Consider the following 14,920-nt stretch of genomic DNA (forward strand, 5'->3'; position numbering starts at 1 on the left):
GTTAAACAAAATGTCAGGCTTCTGAAAAGTTCATTTCTATGCATTCGCTACCTGGTTGGGTCTCCTTTTGCATGAATTACTGCACCAGTGCAGACAGTCAATCTACAGTTCTGCTGAGATGTAATGAAAGACCAAGTTACTTTGATAGAAGCCTTCAAGTCAAAGCATATTTTCCTTCTAGAATTCTAATGTCATTTCAGGATTTCAGATTGTTAGGGCTAATCCTAAAGATTAAACCCTGATTCCAGTTATCTTTGCACTTTCCAAGCAAAGGTTTGAAGACCAATTTTCCTTAGTGCCTGCAATTTTGTTTTTCTTTTGTAGATGGGAAGCAACCCCTTACGATTTGATAAGAACTCCTAGGTAGTCATTTTTAAAACCAAATGTCAACCAGGTGACTGAAGAATTTAAAACTAGACATGGTAGAATGACAAACAAACCAGATCAGTAAAGACTGCATTCCCTGATTTATACATTTTAGATTTTATGTGCTAAAGAATTTGAACAGACTCCAGACTTCCCAAACCAGAACATTGATGCCTTGTAGTATTCTTCTCATAACACTGAACACAAACTTTAGTGTGTTGCATCAGGCCTTCGCGTGTTAGTCCAATACAAAATAGTGCACAGATGTGAAGAGGCAATAATTCATGGTTTCCAAATATGGAAAAATAAAAATTTGAAAAGCATTGTATCAATATCCCATCAGCTCTCTTAAAATCCATTGAAATCAACTGTCTTCAGAAGTCATCTAATTAGTAAGCTACATCCATCCTATGTCTAATTTGACATCAACCTGAACACAACATTCTCACTGTGGAACGGTGGACCATACTAAATCCACCGTTCCACAGCATCATGCTTTTGGGATGCTTTTCATTAGCAGGGTGCTACGACATGAGAATACTTGGCAACATTTGAAAACCGTCTGAACTTGCAAATGAAAAAGTAGTTCATGTGGATGCATAGTACATAAAATCACATTAAGATATTTTAAAGTTTGTGGTTTCACCATAGCACTGCACAATAATCAACCATTTAAAAGGCCCTCTGTCAGGTTACTCATCACCACCAGTGCTTTGCTGAAGGAAATCCTGCTGTTCTATCTGAGCAAAGTCTTTATACATTTGATTCAAATGATACCAGGAACAAGAGCCACTATCGCGCTGTATGTGCAGTAATCTGAGCTCTGTTATGTGTTTTGGCATGTTAATTGTCCATGTGCATGTTAATGCATGCAAATCGATTTAGTATGGTCCAGATAGACAGGGAAAACGTCCAGAAATTCCTGTTCTTGCGCTATCTCTGGCTTATATGATGCACATTAAAATCACATGGCAAAACCCTGAAAAAAATTAATTAGAACGCTTATATGTGGTAAAATTAAAATAAATTTTCATTTTGTATTAAATCGTCATTAGATAATGTCATAAGTTGATTATTTTCAAGAAAATAAAGAACTTCATAAGAGATGGGGGGTCTACTTCAAATGCATAAATACGAAACAGATTCATCTAAAACACATTGGTTTTACTCCCTCCCACTCTAAATACTTGTACAACACTTCACTAAATACATCACCAGGCCAATCTCCATCTTCCTTTTGTCTCCTTTCCATCCAGCACCTCCTCTGTCAGACAGCCTGGTGTCCTAAAACTGTCCTTAATGACTTAATCTATTGGGCGACTGCACTCCAGAGAGGCTGGTGAGCGAGGATGGTCTCTCTGCGCGCTGTAAGGGGATTGCTGTAATTACTGGGATCTGTGCACCGTATTTATCTTTTCAAGGGATGGGTGATCCTGCCATAAAAAGCCCAACATTTGGCAGTTAACTAATGCACACCATTAGATTGATTGTGCTGGATTTGTGTTTGTGAGTGTATGTGTGTCCCATATTTTTCCTTTTGCTGCCACACGCTGAGATGTGTGTTAAATAATGCTTGGTTGTTCTCTGTAATCCTGATTAAATGGGGGTTAATGTGTGTCTGTTCAACTTTTTCACTGATTCCACAACCATGACCTTCCATGGCTAAACAGTTTGCTGAGATGAACAGGCTTATGAGACACAATAAAATATAGGGAGCCGTAGAAAGAGCAGGCAGAGTACTGAAGCTCAGAGAACACCAGTGGCTTTGTTGTTTTCAGAGGCGTTGCCGGAGCCGTTTTACTCCTGCACACACCCCAGGGTATAATTGTCTGTACTGCAGTAAAATTCCTGATCAAATTTTGACAAAACATTGTGATTTCCAACAACAATTTGCCTAAAGATTCACTTTAAAAGATAATACAAATGTCTGATTGCACAGATGGAGGATATAAAAATAACTGAATGGTGCAGAGCACAACTGTAACATGAAATGAGGTAGAATTGTGAAGCATACAATTTAAGGAACATTGCACATATCCATTTTAGGAAGTCAGAAGCATGCAAAAAAAAAAAAATAGACTTTAAATGAAAATATGGTTTTAAAAATGTTTCATGTTACTGAAAAGAGACTTGAAAACTGTAATAATTCACAAAATTATAAGGAAAAGCATGTACTATTTTCTTTACATAAATATTGTTCCCAGTAATCTCCATGTAAATTCATTGACAGTAATGTTTTGTCTGGCCCAGCCAGAGCTCTGGCTCCATCACTGGTGGGATGTGAATATTTTGGGGCTTGTCTGTAAATAAACTAATACTCCAAATTTCACTAAACACACCACATCCATGATTAAACCCAGTGGCGAGAGTATCATGCTGTGGGGACGCTTTACTTCACCAAGAGAACATATATAAATATATTTTTCAATCAGGATTTCAAATATAGTCAGATCTTGGCTTTCAATCTGACAACACCCATTACATGTTTAATTTTTTTTTTTTTATCTTTTATTTTAGGTTGTTTTTTTTAATGACCTGGCATTTTATTGTTGGATCAAATTAAATCAATTACCCTGTGATCTTACATTTCAGCAAGTTTCAAAAATTGACATCAGGAGGAAAATAAAAGGGAGAAGATAATGATCAGAAAATGAAATTATCACTCTTCTTGGATGTGACAGAGAAACAAACAGATTGACCACGCTCTTCTTTCCAGAATCCTCCCCCATGCAAGCAACATGTTCCTCACGTCCATCTTGGCTGTTTTTTTTTTTTTTTTTCGTTTTTTTTTTTTTTTTTTCTTCAGATATTTGGTGTCAGTGTGTGTGTAGGGGTGTGTGTGTGCGTGAGTATGTGCGTGTACGTGCAACTGTTTGCGTGTGCTTCTTGTGAAGACGGAGGCTGCACCAGGCTGTCCAGCCTACACACAAACCATCCTGTCGTTAAATCACCTTACTGTTCCATCCACCATCCACTGCCCTGAGCATGTTTTTCATTTGATGTGTGTTTTCTCCGAAATGGGACTCACACAGGGGAAGAGGAGACTGAAAACAAGAATGCAGGGTTATCAGAAAAAGGAAGCATCGACATTGAATCTCAGAGTAGCTTTAGACTTGGCTATCTTTGCATTAATAAAACTAACTTTTGCCATCTTTGCTGCTTTAAACTTACACACACGCATAGACACACACTTACTTTCATTTAATCTGTCTTCTCTGTCCTCTTCCTCCCACTTGTTCCTCATTAATTTTTATGTTTCTGACCTCGGAAACGGGCATGAGTACACAGATATATTACAGTAATTATCTTATTTTACAGTGCCATTAAATGTCACAGAAGTCCAGAGTTACAGCATTAATACAATAAAGAGGTTTTGGGCCAGGGGGATGATAACTCACTACAAGACAAGACTTCAGCAAATTGTCTGCTGTGGACTTTTGCCGGCTTTAATCAAGCAGCACCACCAGTCTTTTTTATAATTACCAATTAGCCATAAGCTGGTTACCAGAATAAAGGTACACTAAGGTTTTAAAAAGTTTCAAAACCACTTAAAGCTTCTCTCATACTGTTCCTACATTTTAAAGTCCTTTAAATGAGATTCATTACAAAGTAGAAAATGTCCAGAGTTTTTCAAGCTGTATGGAGCTTAGAATGAAACAGTGCTTGACCCTCCCCCACTTATTACTGTGAACCTTCAGTCAGCTGACTGGAAGAAGGCTGCTACATTTTTTCCTGTTTAGAACATAAAACAATTCTGAATGTTTGGAATAATGTGAAAAGCAAAGAGAGGTTGTTGAAACTAATTAGTTGTGACTGATAACCTTTATTAAGATAACACTGTTTTTAATGTCCAGTGATCTACCTGAGTGCATGACCCCGCTTATTAACCAAGTCAAGTCAAAGTTTATTTAAATAGCACAACTTCAGTTGATCAAAGTGCTTCACAACAATAACAACATAACAGGTAGATACATAATAAAACAAAGACTGAAATTAAGTTTAGTAAAACTAATACCATTCTAAAATTTGCAGGAATTACTGAAAATTAACAATATGATTTTTCTACATTAAAAATATATTTACATACAAACTGATGCTAAATTTAGGCAGGTGTTCTAAATGTCTGTTTAAGTCTGTCTATTATTATCAAACTAACACATAAATCATGCACTTAAAGTTTCTATAGCTGTAAACATTAAAAAAAGATACAAGCTACAACCAGCATGTATATTAGTCAAGCTGGCTACACAGGCAGAGAACCTGACTTCTGATTAACACTTAAAATGAGGCTGTTTGACTTGCAAAACGTAAAAACAATTAAAAGTCAAAACTGCTACAATTTATTTTCTTACTTCTATGTATCAAAATCAAAGTTGATATAATTCTATGGTTCTAATCTTATAGTCATTATTGTGCTGAAATCTAGATCACATAGCATAATGATAATAATATAATAGCATAATGAGGCTACTTAATTATAGTGATGTACTGACATTTCCTATCAGTTTATCAGTCAGCCTGAAATATTTCACTCCTTTCATCAGTCTCACTCTGTCAATAATTAGGTAGGGATTTTTTTTCCTCAACATGAAACTCTATTTACATACTTTAAAGACATGGAAGAGCAGAAGGTGAAATGAAATACAAGTGAACCAGCTTTGTTCTCTCAGCTTGGCCACCAGGGAACCTCCACATTAAAACTGATAGAAAAGTCTCCTTACTTTGGTTTGGAATCAAGCTGTGGTGCCACCTCTCTCTCGGAACCAACCGATTGTGGACCCCAGTAAGTGCAGTTCACACGTCCATCTTAGAAGCTGCCAACGCGAAATATTTGTGCATTGCTCAGACTGGCCAGCGGTCTCGCTCCTGAAGCTTTCCTCTGAACGTCTTGATGGGTTTTACACTTGGAATCAGAACTGATCTGTTAACGGAACAAAAAGTGATTTTTCTGAATGTTGCATTTCATTTCCTTTGCAGCTGCTGGAAGGAGAAATGGGGCGAAGCTTGCTAGAACTTTTAAGAAGATTAGCCAGAATCACTTTGTTAGATTTCCAACTTCAAATGGCGATGGGAGTAGCTACTCTGATAAATTGGCCCACTTATATCAGCTCTTTAGTTGTGTCAGTGTCAGACTGTGTGGAGTAGAAAGGAAAAAAAAAAGATAGAGAGACTATCTTTACAGTGGATTGGATTCAAAGAATGTTCCACCATTCTAAAAATCAGAACAGATTATATATATATAAAATAGTACATTTAGTGACTATTTGAGAGTTTTGCTTAAGTCTATTTTAAGTTATCTGTGCCGTTATTCTTACTTTAGAGACTCAATTTTGTATTTCCACCAGGAGGGATAATTAAAATGATTGCTTTTCTGTATTAAACAGAAGTAGTGAGATAATATTGTTTATTTTAGCTCAGTTATTTAACGGTGTGTGAACCCTTTGTTTTCATCAATTATCATACACTGAGAATCTCATACCAACTGATTCTTACTGTCAAAACTGCAAAAGTAGATTTATTAAAATGTTCACAGATTTATCTAATTTTTAACGTCATATTTAATCCAAATTATTGAAATTGTCATAATTCTATGACCACAAACAGTTAATCTAAATGCAATTTATAAAAAAAAAAAAAAAAAAAAACCATGCCTTTGATAGATGTTAGATTTACAAAGTATTATAATTAGATTTTCCTTGTTTCTGGCCAACAATAGTGTTATTTACCGTGGATCTGACTGAGGCACATTTGGGAGCAGTTCAAATTTAAAGCCGTGCCAATCTATTCCTTTTTTTTCCCTCCACCTCATCTCCACCACTCCACCAACCATCCACTTCCCTCACTCACTCTGGACTTTTTTTTTTCCTTTTTTAAAAATTTGCTTATGTCCCAATAGATGGAGATGTGAAATATTTAAGCACACTTTGTTGTTTGGGGACGATGCACTTCAGCAGATGGGCCGTAGCTGCACAGACCCCCAATGTATGCAAATCTCCATACAAAGCAGCCCAGGATGTTTTCAATATAACACAAGTGCCTCGGGCCTTGTTTTAATCCCTCTTTACCCGCAGCCAAAGCGCTGTTTCATCCAGTCAAACGCCTTAAGCGCTATGTCAACTTGGACATCTGGCCACATAACTGAACCAAAAAAAAAAAAGGTGTGCATGTGCATTAGGAAAAAGAGCAAGAAACCAAGGGAAATGTAAAAGGGTAAACGCTATCTAGCCACAATATCTAGAAATAAAGCTACTGCTTGTGTTTTTAGCAAGAGAGAGCATAGAAGGACTGGTCTATGGAGTGTCTTTGCCTTCCACACCAGGGGAAACAGGTGCCAGTGTTGCTTTCTTCATTGTCTCTTAACTTGTTTTGCTGTTTTCTCACTTGTTTTTCTCACCCCCACCCTCTAGGAATAGGTTACCGCAATCTCACGCAGAAGCAAACGCATGCAAATGTGTGTGTGCAGATGCACCAAAAGACACACACTTGCATACACACACGCCCAATGGCCGTGCACACACATGTGACACACTCACACCTAGATGCTGCCTGCAGACTTTCTGGTCAGACTACTGATTTCTACCGTTGTGACATCTGAAGGGCGCTACAGCACAGCCAGACACCTGGATACACATGGCATCCTTCACTACTGTGTGTCAAGGTGTGTGTGCGTGTGTATGCATGTGTGTGTGAGAAAGAGAAAAAAGGAATAGATGAGGGGGAAGTTAATGCCGAACACAGCACCTCCTGAGGCAAACTCATGAGCTTTTCCTGGATGGACCACAAGTTCAGGTGCTTATGGCTGTGCTATATGTCCTCATTGACCCACATGATGTCGAATGCACACAGACAAGTATGTGCTGCACACCAGCATGGGTGTTCTGCCAGATCCAGGGATTCACCCAGGAAAATGAAGTCATCATGATATCTGATGGTGGAAATTCTGGTCAGTATTAGGCACGGGTTATTTAGGTTCCACTTTCAATTTAAGTAAAGTAAACCATCAGCAAAATCAGACAGATATGTATACAACAGAGTCCATTCTTATGGAGCTAAAACACTTGGAGAAATAAATCCTACAAAGTGGTTGAGTGTGGTTCCTTAAAGGTTCCTTGATCAATAGAATATCTTAAAAATTTAAACTTAAGTGAAATGCGGGCATTTCAAGATTATTATTAAATATGTTACTTTCAGTGACAATGGTACAATCAAATTTGTACTGTGTGATTTTATGAGCAGAACTCCAAAGTACGGGTAAAGATTTTTTTATCTTTTTTTTTTTTTTTTTTTTTTTTTTTTTACGAATGAGGTATACAAAAAATAACTTTATTTTATTTACTTAATAGAACAATTTCTGTGGGAATTGCAGCTCCAAGTTTTTTGATGCCTGTCTGTAACCATGCACATCTAGCTAGTCACAGATTTTTTTTTTAACAATATAGTACTCCCTCAGATTTTCAGTTAGTTTTATCCATGGACATTGACAGAGCACATAAATATGATTTTATATAAATTGTTCCATTGTAGCTCTGTCTTTATATTTTTTGTTGACCTGCTTAAATATGAACCTTTGCTCCCCCCACTCAAGGCCACTCCAGCCTTTAGTGGGTTTTATTCCAGGATTTCCCTGTACTTAGCTCTACGCATCTTCACATCAGCTCTGACCAGCTTTCATTTTCCTCCTGAATAAAATCATCCCTATCACATTTGCACCTTATTTCTCAATAAGGGTGATTTCTTCAGGGTGTCAGTTTGATAACAAACACTAGCCATTGGATGTAGGCCAAAAACTTTTATCTGGGTTTCATCTGACCAAAATCCCTTCTTTCATATGATTGTTGTGTGGTCTGTGTGGCTTGTAGAAATCTGCAAAAGAGGACCTTGGATAGCTTTCATTTAACATTGACTTACTCTCCCAACAAAATAGGTTCTTGGAGTGCAGCATGAATAGTGGTTCTGTTTACAGATTTTCCCAACTGAGTTATGGATATCTGCAGCTTCTCCAAAGTTGCAATGGGCTTTCTAAACACTTCCATAATAAAAGCTCTCTTACATCTCTGACATAATTACTCTATTTTCAGATCAAAAAATAAGTAACGACGTGCTTAAAACTCAGTTTGTTTTATAAACTAACTCTGCTTTAGGCTTATATTCAACTGAAATTTTTGAGGAACTCTGTTCCTTTGTCTTCATGATTCTGTTTGTTTATTTATGTTCCCTACCAAACCTCTGAGAAGCAATAGCTTCTGAATTTATATTAACATTAGTAATACACGAAATTGATGATCACTACTAATCAGGTGGCTTCTAAAGAAATTAATTTCTTTGTTTTTTATTTAGGGTTTCTAGAGAAAAGGGGATTGAATTCAAATACACATCACACTCTTATGACTTTTGTTTTTAAAAACTTTAAAAACCATGAGATATCAAATATAACCCTAATAAAAATATTAGAGGTATGTCAGTGTAGAGAGAAAAACAAAAAATATGACATTTTTGACATGTCACTGTTCCCTTGAAGAAACAGGGTTGTGCCCGTTAATTTTAAACAGGGTTTATGAGACAGCTGCACAATATAACAATATAACACAAACATCATCACTGTATAAGTCTTGGCAATAATAATATAGCAAAGGTCTGTTTGAAAAGCAATATCAGTTTACTGCTGTACCAGTCAAAAGGTCAATAAGATATTCAGCATGTTAATTTGAGTTCCCTTGCAGTAAAATATGACACCAATTGTACTCAAGATGCTCTTTCACCACAGAGTTAAAAGAATAATCATGATAGATAAGAGACAGAGAACCGAGAAAAATATTAAACTATTGCAACTATTATCACTGCAATATTTCAGCAATATTGTGTTTATTATTTGCATCAGATTTATTGGTAATTTAATTAATGAAATCTCATTTGCTTTTGGTCTTCTTAAGTAAAAAATCTTTTGCATCTTCAGTGAAATCTATTTAGCAATGCTGAATTTCTGAGTTTTTGTGTTAACAGCGTAGTAAGTTCCACAAAGGTAAAGTATTGTGAGGTATGCAGCCTACATGACGGAAAACATTGAAGGAAGATATAATGTTTAAGAACCATTTCATGCTTGCTCATTTTGATCAAATTGTGAGGATGTGTTGAGTGAGTATAGCCACCATACAGCAGAGCTCTGTGAGAGTATTCCTTTTGCAGTGTGTTTGTAGCTGGCATGAGAGAGGCTGCCTGCAGCTTGTGTGATTGTCTGTGGATATGTGTGGATATGTGTGGATGTGGGGTGGGGGGGAGGGCTGTGAGTGCATGTGTACTTAAACCTCAGGCCATGAAAGAGTGAGCGTTTTTTTGTGTTTGTGTATGTGCTTCATTATATGAACGTCGGAGTGTGTTTTTCAGTGTGTGAAAGCGAGGAAAGAGTGTAGTAGGTGAGTGCAGAAGACAAACCTGTCAGCTTCACAGCTGGTTTCTCTGGCTGCAGGGCTCAGGCCGGACCACGGTGACACTCAGCATCACAGCACCGCAGCACAGGGCCCCGGGTAAACACACCATCAAATACTGTAGCCATACACACACACACACACGCACACACACACACATGCACATGCCCACACACACCTTGGTTGGCTGTCCTCACCCATAAGACCAAGAGACCAGTGAAATACACCACCTGGGTAAGTCATCATATCTTGTCATAGATTTTTTTCTTCTTCTTCTTTTGGCTCAACGGAGGTGTGAACAACATCACAGACCAGATTGCCTGGCAATAGACTGACCATCATGTTGTAAGGAAGGGGCGGGGGAGGTTGAGAAGAACACAAAGCAGGGGCGGGGGGGTAAGAATAAGCGAAAAGTATAATGGAAGATGAGAATACATGCCTTAGTGTTCTCTACGAATGTAGATGGGTTGTCATTCTGCATCATGTGCCGCAGTGGCTCGTTTGCAGCTATCACCAACACTTTTGACGCATTATTCATGATAAGGGTTGACACGGGCTAATAGCTGGTCCTACCCTGCATCAAGAAGAGATGGTGTTTCTATCCTTTGGTCTCATTTCAGAACTCGTTTCATGGCGTGCTCCCGAGTGGAGTGGACTCTCTATGGGGGAGAAGTGCCTCAGGCAGTCCCCACACATCCAGCACTGTCGCACATTTCTATCTAAGCACTGATGGAAGTGATGGCGATTTCTTCAGGGTATTGGGAGGATGCTGGCCCCCTTTTAGCACTCCATGCAAGTACAACTTACAAGCAAACGGTGCATTAAGGCAAAACAAAAAGACAACTTAAGGACTGATGTTAAGAGACGTATTTACCTCTAATGTGTTAAGGTGATAATTGTAATTCTAAACGGAGCGCAGGTGAATCCGTGTTACTCTGAATGCTGTTGACATTTTGGGATAGAAAGTCCCAAAGTGAGTCAATTATACAAATAAAGTAAACATGTTGACAGGAGAAATGAAACCATGTTATGACTGGTGCTGTCAGGGGAGGTTCCCACAATAAATGATTCCACCTCAGTAGTTCTGTTCTCAATACTTGTCCACAAAGTCTGCATGTGTTTGCATGCATGCACTCAATGATCAACTTCAGCTAAATACTAATTACTGAATACTTAGTACGGATGCCCTTTCTATTGGGTCCCTTTGGTATAAACATTCATTATGGCTCTTTTTCCTCCTTTGTAGCTCGATCATCATTATTCCACCGCATCCCCCGAGGACCAAGACAGAGCCGAGGCCGGGGCCAGGACCGGACCGGGCTGATGGGGCGGGGGGAAGGAGTAAGCACTGCAGAACCAGAGCACCAGGACCTGGGAATGCACACAAGTGATATTTGTGTGAGGAGATCAAAAAGCATTTACCTTTAGATGTTTCCCTGACATGAATATTCAACATCCTTATTGAAATCTAATTTGGGTCTCCTTCTCTCAGGGGTCTTTTCATCAGTGCCCGTTGCCTGAGGCCACTGCTGATTGACGGCCAAACTTTAGTAAAGAGAGAGTGAGGGGAAAAAAAGGGGAAGATCTGGCGGTGTTGGAGATGTGAGCGGTGTGAGGCTGGGGAGAGCTGGAACAGATGAATGGAGAGGTGCTGAGGCAGTGACACGGGTGGGGTATTTAACCTCCTCATGTGCATGCACAAACAGAATGCTGCAGAGTGTTGGGACATGCCGGACAAGATAAATAAAACTTTATTATGTTAACGCATTTTTATAATTCATTAACACCTTATTTTGTATTTTTGAAATAATTTTTAAAAAAGACGATAGACAACAAAATCTAGAAATATATATAAATATATTATTAAGTTAATTTCATGGAAAGAAGAATCCATATTCTCCCATAACTTTACATACTGTTATTTCTATAAATTCTACTTATAGTAAATGTGCTAAATTCAGCACCAGGAATCCAAAATCAACATTTATTTTAATGGGCAATTTAATCATCATTATCTGATCCTGAAGAGAAACTAAACAATGTAGGATGAATATATAGCACAATAAATACATTGCATTAATTGGCCAAACATAAAATAGTCAATCCAAAGACCTTTTGTTTCTTATCATGCATTAAAATTTATAGTAATTTATTAATTCATGTTTTGTATCTATCTGAAATTTACACTTGTAATATAAGTCTATTGCAAACCATCAATAAGCAAATCAGCCAGCACTATTTTCAATAGCCAATTGTAAATTTCTTCGCCAAACTGGCAGCTTCCTCAGAGTGCCGGCCTCTGCTTCATGTGAAATTCCTGATAATTCTCATTTCAGTCCACTAAATCATCTATCTTTGGGTTGTCCACTCTGGGTCAGACTGAAAAATAGCAAACTCGATTTTCTTATTAGAGCAAATGATTAATAAAACAATTAATAGAAATTATAAGTCAGTCTAGTTGCAGGCCTATTAAAAACATTTAAGCCAAGTAAATTAAAAGAGAAAAGGAAACAGTGTAAAATAAAGATTTCAACTTAAAAATGTTTGCAGAATTTTCCAGTGATGTTTTCTATGCCTTCTCCTTGTGTTAAGCTTCTGCCGTTCACTGCCAAGAGCTTATTCACCATGTTGTTTTCTAAAATTATGTTTCTAAACATTTGTTATTGCACCTGTAAACTGCACAATTCTTTTTATTTGTTAAGAAAAATGGGAAAAATATCATGCTGGTGCTGCGGGGGAGAGTTTCAAATCTAACTTGTGCCTTTGTTTTTTTCTGGCTTAGCGGATATAAAGCTGAAAACCTGGTTGAGCTGTCTGTCTCCTGTTGGGGCTGAGGAAACAAAAAAAAAGAGTTTGCAAATGGTGAGGGTAATATATATTTTTAAAAAAGCAGTTTTAGAGTTTGTTGTATGCAATAAATACTGTAACTGAATTGAGATGCCCCGTGCCCCCCACCAACACTGTCCTCATCTGGCCAATGCGTTGCTCATGGTTTACTCTATTATTACACAGGTGTGGGTCTTGTCCCTTAGGGTTCCATTAAAATGATGCCCCTTTCAATGGTGGCCCCACTTGCTCTTTAGATTTAACATGGGCCATATGTCTGGCAAGAGGCAAACAGCTGAAGGGGCTTTAATTGACAAAAATCAACATATTTGGTTGTGAGTGTGCTTGGTGTGGCGAGTTAAAATGGGGAGTGTGCTCAGGCATCGGGAGATCGCTTTAGGGGTCAATTATCTATCAGAAGTTGGTTTACAGGAAGAGATGAAGACAAGAACAAAAGAGGAAAACAAAGAAAAGATGGTCAACAGAGACAGTGATACTGGCTAAAGAAAAAAAATACCTGAAAGCCGTAGTGGAGAGTGGAAGCTTGAAACAAACATTACTCAAAATTACCCTCTGAATAATATTCCAAACTGTTTTGTTCATGGCATGAACACTGCTGTGTGCTGAATATTAACTTCATGTTTTATTTTTCTTTACAGCAATAATACTCATGACCACAGACAAATCATGCAATATTAGCCATGTCAGCATGCTGATTCCAGCTCAGGGGGTGGGAGGACCAGAAACAAAAGAACATTCCCATCTCTTGATTTCACCTCAGTCAGACCGTAAAAAATGCTGAATTACATTCAATACAGGCCAACTCCCTCATGTTCATGTAACAAAATGTTTTAAAGGGCATGTATATTTTTTTGACAACTTTTCCCTTGTATCTCACAATAATTGTATTTAATCATTGGAGTTCAGAATATGTTAAAATGACTGAAACAGAAAAAAAAGCAAGAACTTGCTGAAAGAAATTAAGGTGTTATGATAGGAACACCAACGTTGCAGTCCAATGTCCACACAAGAAAATGTAGACTAACTCTCCATCTTGAATTTTTGATCAGAAAGAAAAGACTTACATATTAATTTATCAGCAACTGGCACCTTACAGAAATTCAAACAGTCCTCTGTGTCCATTCCGCCTGTAATTCACCACAGGGAAAAATTATCACTTGACAAAAACTAATTTGACACACTAAACCCTACATTATGTCTGATAGCCACAGGCGTCAGCCCTGCCATTTCTCCAAACGGTGACAAAATACTTTAAATTAAGGAGCCATGCAGAAGCTCTGCATGGCTCACTTTTCTCCACATAATCAGTCTGTGGTTTACTTGTGAGGCTGTCCTTACACCAATTAAATCGTCAAAACGCTGTTCATAGGGCACCATCTATTAAGTCAGTAAAACACTATATGGATTTTTTTTGTCTGCAGCTACTTCAAAAGATGTTGTTTGGTCCTTAAATGTCAGTTTTAGTGAAAGATGCACATATTATGTGGACTTCATACAGAAACAAAACTGTGCTGCTACAGCAAATTTTAAAAAAGCATGTTCTTGCCTGTTAAACTTTATCCTTATAAACAACACTTGTAGTTCCCTTTGTTGGTGGTCTGGCTAGGAACTCTGTTGCATGCTCTTACCTCAGCTTTGGGGTGTTGCTTCTCGTAAATGCAAGATGTTTCGATGTATGATTGTTTTGTTTTTTCTCAAGAACAAAAAGATTTTCTGTCTGCGGTCATACAAAGTAACAGCTTCAAGATGGTGACATTATTGTGTTGCCTTCCGGTTTTAGTAGCCGTGTCTAAAAAATTTCTCTTTGTTTCATATACCTCCCTCAACCACAATCACCAAAGACAAAAAGTGCTATCTACTTAATAGGCCAATTGTGTTTTATTTCTGTTTTATATACTTCCCACATTGTTTGAGTTTTTCCAACCCTAAGACAGATTATATATGATGTCTAAAAAGGAGGTGAAATGTTTAAAGTGTTTCAAAGTCAGTTGGAGAAACGCTAGCTTACACCATGCAATTAACATGTAAAACCTTTATGTCAGACTTACAAAGCCTGCTTATCTGTTACTACAAAGCATTTAATACTGCTCACACAATGACCAGTCTCTATATTATAAGGTAGTCCTATACAGCAGTTTAGCTTTGCTCTAATTAGCTTTCCAATCAGGGACTGGAGAGACAGCCCCTCCACCTCAGAGGAAGGACATAGAATGAAATGGCAACACAGTGAAATGTCATTAACTTGATGTTAATTACTAATTAATGGGGCTATTTCATTTACATGT

Source organism: Gambusia affinis, linkage group LG01 (assembly GCF_019740435.1).
Source record: "Gambusia affinis linkage group LG01, SWU_Gaff_1.0, whole genome shotgun sequence".
Lineage (NCBI taxonomy): Eukaryota > Metazoa > Chordata > Actinopteri > Cyprinodontiformes > Poeciliidae > Gambusia > Gambusia affinis.